This window comes from Polypterus senegalus, chromosome 5, assembly GCF_016835505.1.
Source record: "Polypterus senegalus isolate Bchr_013 chromosome 5, ASM1683550v1, whole genome shotgun sequence".
NCBI lineage: Eukaryota > Metazoa > Chordata > Cladistia > Polypteriformes > Polypteridae > Polypterus > Polypterus senegalus.
In genome coordinates this window covers 52,705,476-52,714,971 of record NC_053158.1, presented here as the reverse complement: position 1 = coordinate 52,714,971, position 9,496 = coordinate 52,705,476, and the positions used below count along the sequence as shown (strand labels likewise).

Here is a 9,496-nt window from a genome sequence, read left to right as displayed (position 1 = left end):
GACTCCTTTATCTTCTCTATCGTTTCTAAATATTTTATTAAAAAACATTTTATGAAGAAGAGAAGTGCCGATGGTGATATGTTAGCTGTTTGGCTGTTGGTTATCTTATTTGTTCCTCATTGATAAATGGGTGCTGGTTTAAAAATTCTAAACAATCAAATCAAATGTTAACACATGCAAGTAAGAATTTCACTGTACTCTGTACACATGACAATAATGACCTTATAAATCTATAAATAAAATGAAATAAAAAATAGAAATTTAGCAGCCCCTGAGCATTAAAAGATATTTTAGCAATAACTACTATTCTGAACTTAATAAAGATACAAAGCCCCCACTTTTATTAATTTATGTAATTTCAAGTAAAAAGCTGGTGCAAACCCTGGAAATAAAAAGCATCTTCAATTAACATCAAATACTGACATTAAATTAAGAAACTGGCTGCAATTAAACCTTTCAGCAGCTTCAGTCCTCCAGGATGATGGGTTGGTGACCTCTGCTCTTATATAAAAAATGATACAGTATCTGTCATTTTATTAGATGAAATTAGATTAGATTAGATACATTTTATTAATCCAGAAGATAAATTTAGATACACACAGCAGCAGAAACATAAAAAGGAAAGATACAGATTCACATGACAAATAAATAAATTTTGCGATGAAACAGCAAACTAAACAGTAAATGTATTTAGTCTAGGATGTCAGGAGGAAGAACTGAAATGCCTGGTAGCAGTGGGCAGAAAAGAGGCTCCAAGTGCTCCAAGAGAGTGCCTACTGGAGGTGAATGAGGTGATTTTTCTTGATTGCATCCAGTTTTGCCACCACCCCCTTTTCCACAACAGCTTCCAGTGTGTCCGGGGTTAGCCCTGTGATGGAGCAGGCTTCCCTGATAAATTTGTTCAGGAATTGTGTATGTTTCAAAATACTGCAAAAGAGGTTGCCTTTCCTAGATGGCAGGGATGGAGCACATGCCTTATTTGGTAACACAAGGGGTCCATTCTACTATCTCAAGTTGTTTGTACAAGGAATGTTCAAGTTCCATAGAACAACCTGCTTCAGTGCCCGTCTTCCATAGACATATATATATATATATATATATATATATATATATATATATATATATATATATATATATATATATATAAATATATATATATATATATATATAAATATAATATGCACACACTATATACAGTATACAATTTTTTTGCAACTGAAATAACAAACCTGAAAAAGTTACTCCAATTGGTTGTTCCTGCATTCTCTTACTGCTGTCTTTCTTCAAGTCTTACTCTATGGTAATCAGTCTCCATTTCTGAGTCTCTTTGCTCTCTTTTCACTCCTCCTGCAGTGCTCAAGACCACACACTGTGCACCCAGCTGCCTGTTTTATTCACCCACTGACATCATCCATGGGAACTGCGCTGAAAAACCTGTTCAGCTTCTCTATCACGTTACATTATATATGCATGTATGTATGTATGTTTGTATATATGATATATGTTTGTATATGCACTGGGTTAGAAGCTGGTTAGAAAATGGATAGAAGTATGAATTTACTTTATATAGTGAAAATTATGGACTACTCATCAAAAAGACTGAACATCAGGGATAGTACTAAACCATCCTAGATCATTTAATGAGCTGTTTAAGGGTTCTCCTAGAATCAAACTGGAAGGTTTGGTTCCAGTCCTCCTCGCAGGGTGCTGGGAACCATGTTTTGGCTCCAGAGACAAACTATTCTTCCAAGTAACTCCTCTCTTTTTATATTCCCAGTAACTCCTCTCTTTTTATATTCCCTGGTGCCAGGTATAGTCTTTATCATCATCTTATCCTTCTTCCTTGGTTTTAAATCCCCTTGCATTCCTGGTCTTATAGGGACACATCCTGGCTTTGAGATGTCTGATTTCTTCCTGAAGAGAGAGAGAGAGAGAGAAGTGAGAACAACAGGCTCTGAAGCATTTGAGGTTTTCATACCCATTTACCAGTAATCTCCCATGTGTTCCCGTTTTAGTGCTCTTTCCAGTACACATGCACAGAATGCTACACACATTTGCAAATAAAATATTATGATTAGGTCACAAATAACCATGCAATGTACTGTATATGTACATACTGTATAACACATACTGTACATCTGTGCATATACAGTAGATGTTATCTATCTCTGAATGTGTTATAGCTATGCAGATGTATGAAGGTTGTTGTGTAAGAATAAAGGTAAAAGTACAATGACATGTTTCTTAATGTCATATTGGAAAATTGTCTTCTAATATGTTTAACACTAAAAGGTACATCTCCCAATGGTAGCCTGTACACACACCTGTTTTAAAGGAACTTTCCTGTCATTAATGTGGGCTTCTTCTACTGTATGTACTGTTCTTCTAACCCGGCCAGTTTAGTGCCCCTTCAGTTCATGCCACCTATTTGTGATCCAGGCAGCTAATAACAGCTGATAAAGGGGTGAAGTAACCATCACAAATGGTGTTATGTGTTTGTGTTAATTTATTACAAGTGTTAGACGCACAAGCACTGGAGGCAAGGTTCTCAATGTAATAATGATGCTGGCCTTCTACTTTACCAAACGTCTTTTTTTTTTTTTTTTTTTTATATAATTGCCTGGCTAGCATGCTTGTGTTTGGTGTGTGGCACAGGATTTGATGTCAGGCCTTCAGGTAGAGGGCTGAGAAGTGAGAGGTGCTAAAGACAAATCCAGACATTCCAGGTTTGAATGAGTGAGTCCCAAGAAAAAAGTACAGGTATATAATTGAATACCTTATTACATTGATTTTGGGGGTTGGTGGGCCCATTGTATAAGCCTTCAAGCCCGTGGAGTGAGCCATTCATGAAGAAAATTTAATCTATATAATTTTTAATAATTCAGTGATTTTTTTTGACAGGGTGTGTCAGCAAATAATTTGCAAAGAATTTGGTAGCACATGCAATTATGAATCAGGGATGAGATGCTGATTCCCAGGAGACTCCCAGAACTCTGCGGAGAATTGGGATGGCTGCAGATCTGTTCTCGGTTAGAGTGGTTTCAGTACTGGAATGTGCTTCACTGAGAATGGCACATTTAAGTAGGGGAAAGTAACAGCGTTTGACATGGAAAGTTGCTATGGTGCACTGCTCCAGCAGATAATGACAATGCTATCCACTCATGCTACACAAGCTTTCAGTTGGCTCAGTCATTTAGGAAGCCTAGACTTTGGTTATGAAGGTGGGACGTGTGTCGAGGTTGAGAAAAAAATAAAATATAAAGACAATTTAATTATTGTGAGGCGCTGTATACATAATTGAGAGCATAGATCTCGTCTTTTGTCTTCCATCTGAAACACAGCAGTTGCTGGTTATTTATTTCACGTTTTCCTTCTAAGTGGACTTTTCTTCCCCCTGGCATTTAACAAAGCTCTGTTGTGGCTCGCTTTCCTTGTAGTGCCCCCGGATAGAGGGGCACCCTTGTTGCGCAGGACTTTGCAAGGGAGGCCCCTCGCCAGCTTTGTTTTGCAGGGTGCGTCGGTCGGGGACAAATGGGCCGCGTTTGGGCGCACCAGCAGCAGCTCCCTAATGTCTGCTGCTGCTGTGTCATCATTTTGCTTGTTTGCACGGTGCTGCGCTGTAGTAAATGAGTAGATAGAGCCAGCTCTGTGTGTGTGTGTGTGTGACTGTGAGAGAGTCACTGAGTGAGAAAGAGAGGGAGGGGGGGAGAAAGAGAGAGAGAGAGCGAGCGGGAGGGAGGGGGAGGATCTTTATTCGGATAAACAAGCAGCCAGTCAGCAGGCAGCAGGAACATGGCGGCGGCAGACCGAGCTGGAGATCTGTTTCAGAAGCCCGAAGGTCAGAGTCGGACATAACGCCGAGGGTTTATGAAGGCTTCGTTTGTCGCAAGCTTGCAAAAGTAAGTCGATAGTATTGTGACTTTTAAAGCGGCACGGGGTCATTTCTCTTCTCGCCAGGTGATTGATTTTGTACGAGGGAAGAAATGCGTTTGGGGATCCTTGTCTGTGTTGTGTGGCCGCGACGTCGCCGTGCTTCTCTCTCGTTTTTCTGTCACTTCGGATGGGGCTGGGGGAAGGGGAGCGAATGATCGTTCTCCTTGTGTAGAGTCTTGAAGCTTTGGATACGATCTGTCGGTTTTCAGAAGGGGTGGTGGAGGTCCAAATAAGTGTTTTGTATGTTTTAGTTTAACATTACACTTGCGGTGTTGCAACTTGGGAAAGGGTTAAAAATCGGAGCGCGGGGGTGGGTAGGCGGTCGGGGGTAGGTCGAGTGGAAGTTTTATGTTTTTTTTTTTTAATTTTTTTATTTGAGATGAGATGTTCATAACAAGCGCTTGTGTTGCTACCTCTGCTGTTGCGATGGTGGCGAGTATTGTATCGCGACCTGTGTCGCCAAGTGTTATGCAACGAGCAGAGAGAAGGTTCATTTAAACCCGAGAAGTGTGTGGGGAGCAAGCCTATTATCATACTCAACCCGCCCCGCTCCCTCTATCACTCCCCTCTCCCTCCACCCCGTGCGTGTTGTGTCACTAGCATTTTTATGCACTTGTATGTGCAACAGAATAACTACACGATGTAAACAACCGCTGTGAATTGTTTCGCAATTTGAAAGCTGCTGCGCTACATGTTTATTTTTTTAAAAACCTTGCTTAAACAGGCAGTTTAATCAAGTGCTGTTCTATTTACATAATAAAAGTTGTCTTGATCGGCACTGTTTTGTCAGCGGCCTTTCGGCTTTCAACTTTTCTACACGATCGTGTTTTTGTACTGTCGCTCGTAAATGCTGAACTTATTTGACGGTGACGCTAATGTTTGCCAAAAAAAATGCAAATGACAGGAAGGAACGCTGCGCTCTTGATTGATAGATGGACTGTCCATTCAGCGCAAGTGTACTTAGGCATGTCGTCACGCAGCCTCCCGGGTCCTCGCGTCCCTCCCATTTATCCTTTTTTTACCCCCCGAGTTTCGCTTTTTCTTTCATAGCATTGTGTAATTTTAATATACTATATATCTTCCTCCGCCTCAGAGTGGGCTGTTCTTGGATGGTTAACCAGGAGTTTCAACTTCCCTGTTAACTTTTGTACTGTGAGCTTTGTACCCAGCAGATCAATTTATAAGGGATTAAAGGCTCCGTCTACTGTGTCCGTGGAATGAATACATTTAACTACAACACTGTCAGTGTTTGCTTCAGGTTAAATTTGTTGTTTTGTTATGAGTTTTCTGAATATCAATGTAGACGGAAAAAATAAAGTGTGTTTTAAACTGTGTGTTCAGCTGATCTAAGCGATATATCCTTTTTACCTCAAGAAGTGTGTCTGACAGGTGCGATGAAAATTAAGAAACTAACGTCTCCTGCGGCTTATTTTTCGGAACTCGGCTTTGTTATTGCTGAGTAATGAGAATAATGAAAAGTTTTTTTTTCTCCCTTTTTTAAAGAAAATGAAATCGGTCATTTTTAACACCTGGACAGATTGGTTTGTTGCGCTGTCAAGTCAGCATTACAATTTATACATATTTTTTTATAATCAAGGCAACAAACTTATTTGTCAGTTGTTTATAACTTTGTTTTTAAGACGCATCAAAACGCCTCCCACTCGTGCCACGCGCTCCCTGCTCTGCTGAAGGGGCCGCGTGAAGTCGCGTGACGAGACCTTGCAGCCTGTTCGGCTTCCCATGAAGAAAGCTGTAGTCGTTTTGATTACGGGTTTTTGGATGCTTTTGTGCTTAGAAACGTTAGCAATGTCCATTTTAACTTACTTGTTTGAAGCAAATAAGACGAGTATGACGTTATTTCTGCATTCCACGCCCAATTTTTAAGGTATATGTAAAGAAAATCCTTTACATGAAGGGTTCGTCTTGTGGGGAATTAATTACTTGTATTTGTTGACTCTTAGATATTGATTAAAGCGTTCATCATTGTGAAACAACTTTCATAGTTAAGACAATTGCAATGTTAACTGTTTTACTGTTTGAATTTTGGTATTCCACATTGATACTGACATATTGGCAAGTTTTAGGGTCGATGATAGGTTATCTCTGCTTCTTGGAAAGGAGAGTATCTCGTTACTTCATGTTTATGAACAGTAGAAGACATGCAAGTGACTACAGCTTATTGTCTGTTATTTCAGTATTTTGATTGGACGCTCTGTTGTATCATTATTTCATACCTGTTAGTGGATTTCTAAAGTCTTCAAAATATTTCAGCCTGACCAGCCACTGAATCTGATCGTTATGCTTGTTTATCTAAATGTTGATTTATTTTTTTAAACTGAAACAAGTTTGAGTAATGGGCACTTAATTCAACCAAATGAGTTTCTTTGCAAGGTCAGCAGCCTTGTTATACAGTTTGTACAGTTCATGGTACAGTGGTGGTGGAGTTGCTGCACCAATGTTGTTTTTCAGAAAGACCTCTTTTAATTCATTTCAATGTTGCTTAGAAGTATGCTATGCAAAATACATCCTAAACTATTGCATTAATGTAAATTCCTGTTCAGCCTTGCAAATTGTAGGCAGTGGATTAAAAATTTATAAGTGCAAGTTGTGTAGGTACATTTATGTGTTAAACATAACAAAGGTGAAAGGAAAACCTAAGGCTTTTTTTAATTTCCAAATTAATTTTGTTGATTTATGAAATGAATGGAAAATTCATACATTTTAGGTAGTGCAGCAAGTCAAGAGCACACAAGCACAAAGTTCACAACAGGTGCCAGGCGGGGGTGGGTGGGAGTTGGGTTGTGGTAAATACTTAAAAGGTGGATCTTTATTTCTTTTTAAAACTGACATATGGAACAGCTGTAGCTGGAGGCTCCTACACCATTAATTGACCTGTGTTAAGCCACATGCTTTTTACTCAAGGATGACATTTGGATTTCACTGTCATTTTGAACAGATTTTGTGAATGCGCTTTCTTACCAGTTTTTTTTAATAATATATTATTGTTCTTTATTGGTTTCCATTCAGTTATTTTCCTAATTTACTAAGTAGAAGCAGTGAACTTTTCTTTGAGTAATTTTCAATTTTTTAAAAAGGAAAATCAATTTTCTGAAAATAGGAGGTAAATGTGGTCTTCAAAACATATCTAGTACTTTGTCTAGTGCTGCTCAGAGAGGCCTCTCCTCTCTTTGAACCTCTATTGTATTTGGGCAATGTGTGTAAGTGTACACAGGATAGGACGAAGTTTTTAGCAAATGGTTGCTGTGTTTGTGCAGATTTATTTGGATAATATAGGTTTTCTCTTTTAAAAGCTACTGTTTTTCAAGCAACAGTCACTTTTCGTGACCCTAAACTTACTACCTTGCCCTAGAGTTTCAGGGAAGATGAAGAGTGTGTAGTTTAAATGTATATCTTTCTAAATTTGTGTTGGTGCTTTGTGTGTGTGAGTTTTATATTTGATTTTTCAGAATAAGAGCATTGTCAAATGCAGAAAAAATCTTATTAAAATATGAAACTGTTCCAGACTTTAAGCAAACTTATGAATAAAGAACTGTTTGGAATAAACTATAGTCGCAGGTGGTTCCACTGTAACAGTTTAACATTTCTTTCAGACCTTGAGCATAACTAAAACATTAACCCAAACACTTAATTTTATATTTTAAATTATATCTGGTAACCTTTCACATAGTTCAAAAGAATTCTTATATATATACGCACACATACATTTTACTATTAAGATACGAGATCAGTAGCCTTCATGTACACATTCAGAATGGTTTCCTTCTAGGAATCAATTTGCACCACAGTTTACTTTATAAAAACTTCGTAGCCATAGCTTCGGTAAACCTGTAATGTGTAAAATGTGCAGACTTGTCTAAAGTAAGAAGGATGATTATGCTTTCCTTCACAAATAATGACGTTCAGTTCTCACAGTGTTGGTGCATGTTTGTTTTTCTTCAGCTTCGTAAAGATGTGGGTATTTCAGATAGTTTTAAATGTGTGTTTGCATGAGTATATCTCATCATCATCTTCTTCTTCTTTCAGCTGCTCCCATTAGGGGTTGCCACAGCGGATCATCTGTCCGCATGTGGATTTGGCAAAATTTTACATCGAATGCCCTTCCTGATGTAACCCTCCCCATTTATCCGGGCTTGGGACCGGCACGAAGAAACACACTGGTTTGTGCGTCTTCTGTGGCTTGATTGCATGAGTATATCATATGATGGTCATAAATCCTGTTCAGGTTTAGGGTTCTTATACAAATCAAGTAAGAGACACTTTCTGTTTCCCCCACTATAGTGGGAAAAAAACTCTTCTGATATTTTATGGCCCTGTTTCTTCTTTAATGTTCATTATTCTAATCAGCCTGTTGATCGATAGCGGTAGAAGTGTAACCGGTAAAATTTAGTAAAACAAGTCTGTCTTAAATATTCAAAACGTTAGAAAGGTAAATGCTTTGGTTGATGTGTTCTGTTCTGGTTGACAAAACTGGTCAGCCATCAATATATAAGGGAGTAACTTCTTTTAATTGAACTGTTGATGTTTGCTCTGTTGTTTTGAGAAGTTATATAGTCTGAAATGTGGCTAGTATTTAGCTCTTAGGTTTATTTTGGTTGAACTGAGAAATAATCTATACCCCCATGCTTTTGTTTATATTTTTTACATTGCGATAATCAGTTTGAAATGAATAATCAATTTGTAAAAAGCGAACAGCAAAATATTGACCATTTTTTAATGCTTATTTGTTTTGGACATTTTTTTTTTCCTTTGGTGGTGGTTTTATGTTGTGCATTTTAAGATTGGACTTTCCTTCCCTTTTAGTTTTTGCTAAATAAATTAATTTGCTCTCTGGTCCTGGCTAATTTTTAAGAGTTGTGTGGTCGTTATTTTGAATAATTTTGTATTTGATTTATTCAACATATTTCAAATGTTTATCCAAATAATTAAAAAGGTATCCTTTGTGTAGGTGCATGCCTTTTTATTTTTATTATATACACTTTCTTTTGCATGGTCATTATTAAGGAAAATTGGAACTAAGTGTCTAATTCATATTGTGTGGTGCTAGTTTGTCTGTTGTACAGTATATATTGGGGTGGGGTTAGTACTCTTTCTGTAACTATGTAGACACCAAGCAAAGTTAATACTGATCATTTCTAATTAATTAAATTAGACTGATTATTTTGTTATATTACTTTAACAAAGTGTCATCATGCACAGTGCTTTGCTTGCCAGGCATTCCGTGTGTGTGTGTGGTGTGTTTTTTTTTTTTTGTTAATTTGTTAACCTGTTCTTGAAATTTGCATTTGAAGTTTCTCTGCAGTATGCAAAAATCTCTGTATACCCACGTTCTGTACTTTAAACCTACCAGTAACAACTTGTATATTATTGTTTCAGTTCTCAGTTATTACAGTTACAAGCTGCAAATTGTTAGTGCCTTTGTATTTGTTGCATATAAGTCAGTGATTTTATATATAAATAAAGTGCTTCATAGTGTAGCATTCTGCAGTTTTACACAAACCATTGAATTAAATAGGTTGTGATGTAATGTTTGAGGGATACATAT

The 9,496-nt window shown here is 37.7% G+C and overlaps 1 protein-coding gene across 4 annotated transcripts in view; it reads left to right on the top strand.

The window, feature by feature from the left end:
- The first annotated feature begins 3,785 nt into the window (after positions 1-3,785).
- ncoa2 (nuclear receptor coactivator 2) overlaps positions 3,786-9,496 on the top strand; it is a 297,572-nt gene continuing 291,861 nt past the window's right edge. For all 4 annotated transcript variants that reach the window (XM_039754630.1, XM_039754627.1, XM_039754625.1 and 1 more), the window contains exon 1: positions 3,786-3,899. The gene's annotated coding sequence lies outside the window, so the exon portion shown is untranslated. The remainder of the gene's footprint in view (positions 3,900-9,496) is intronic.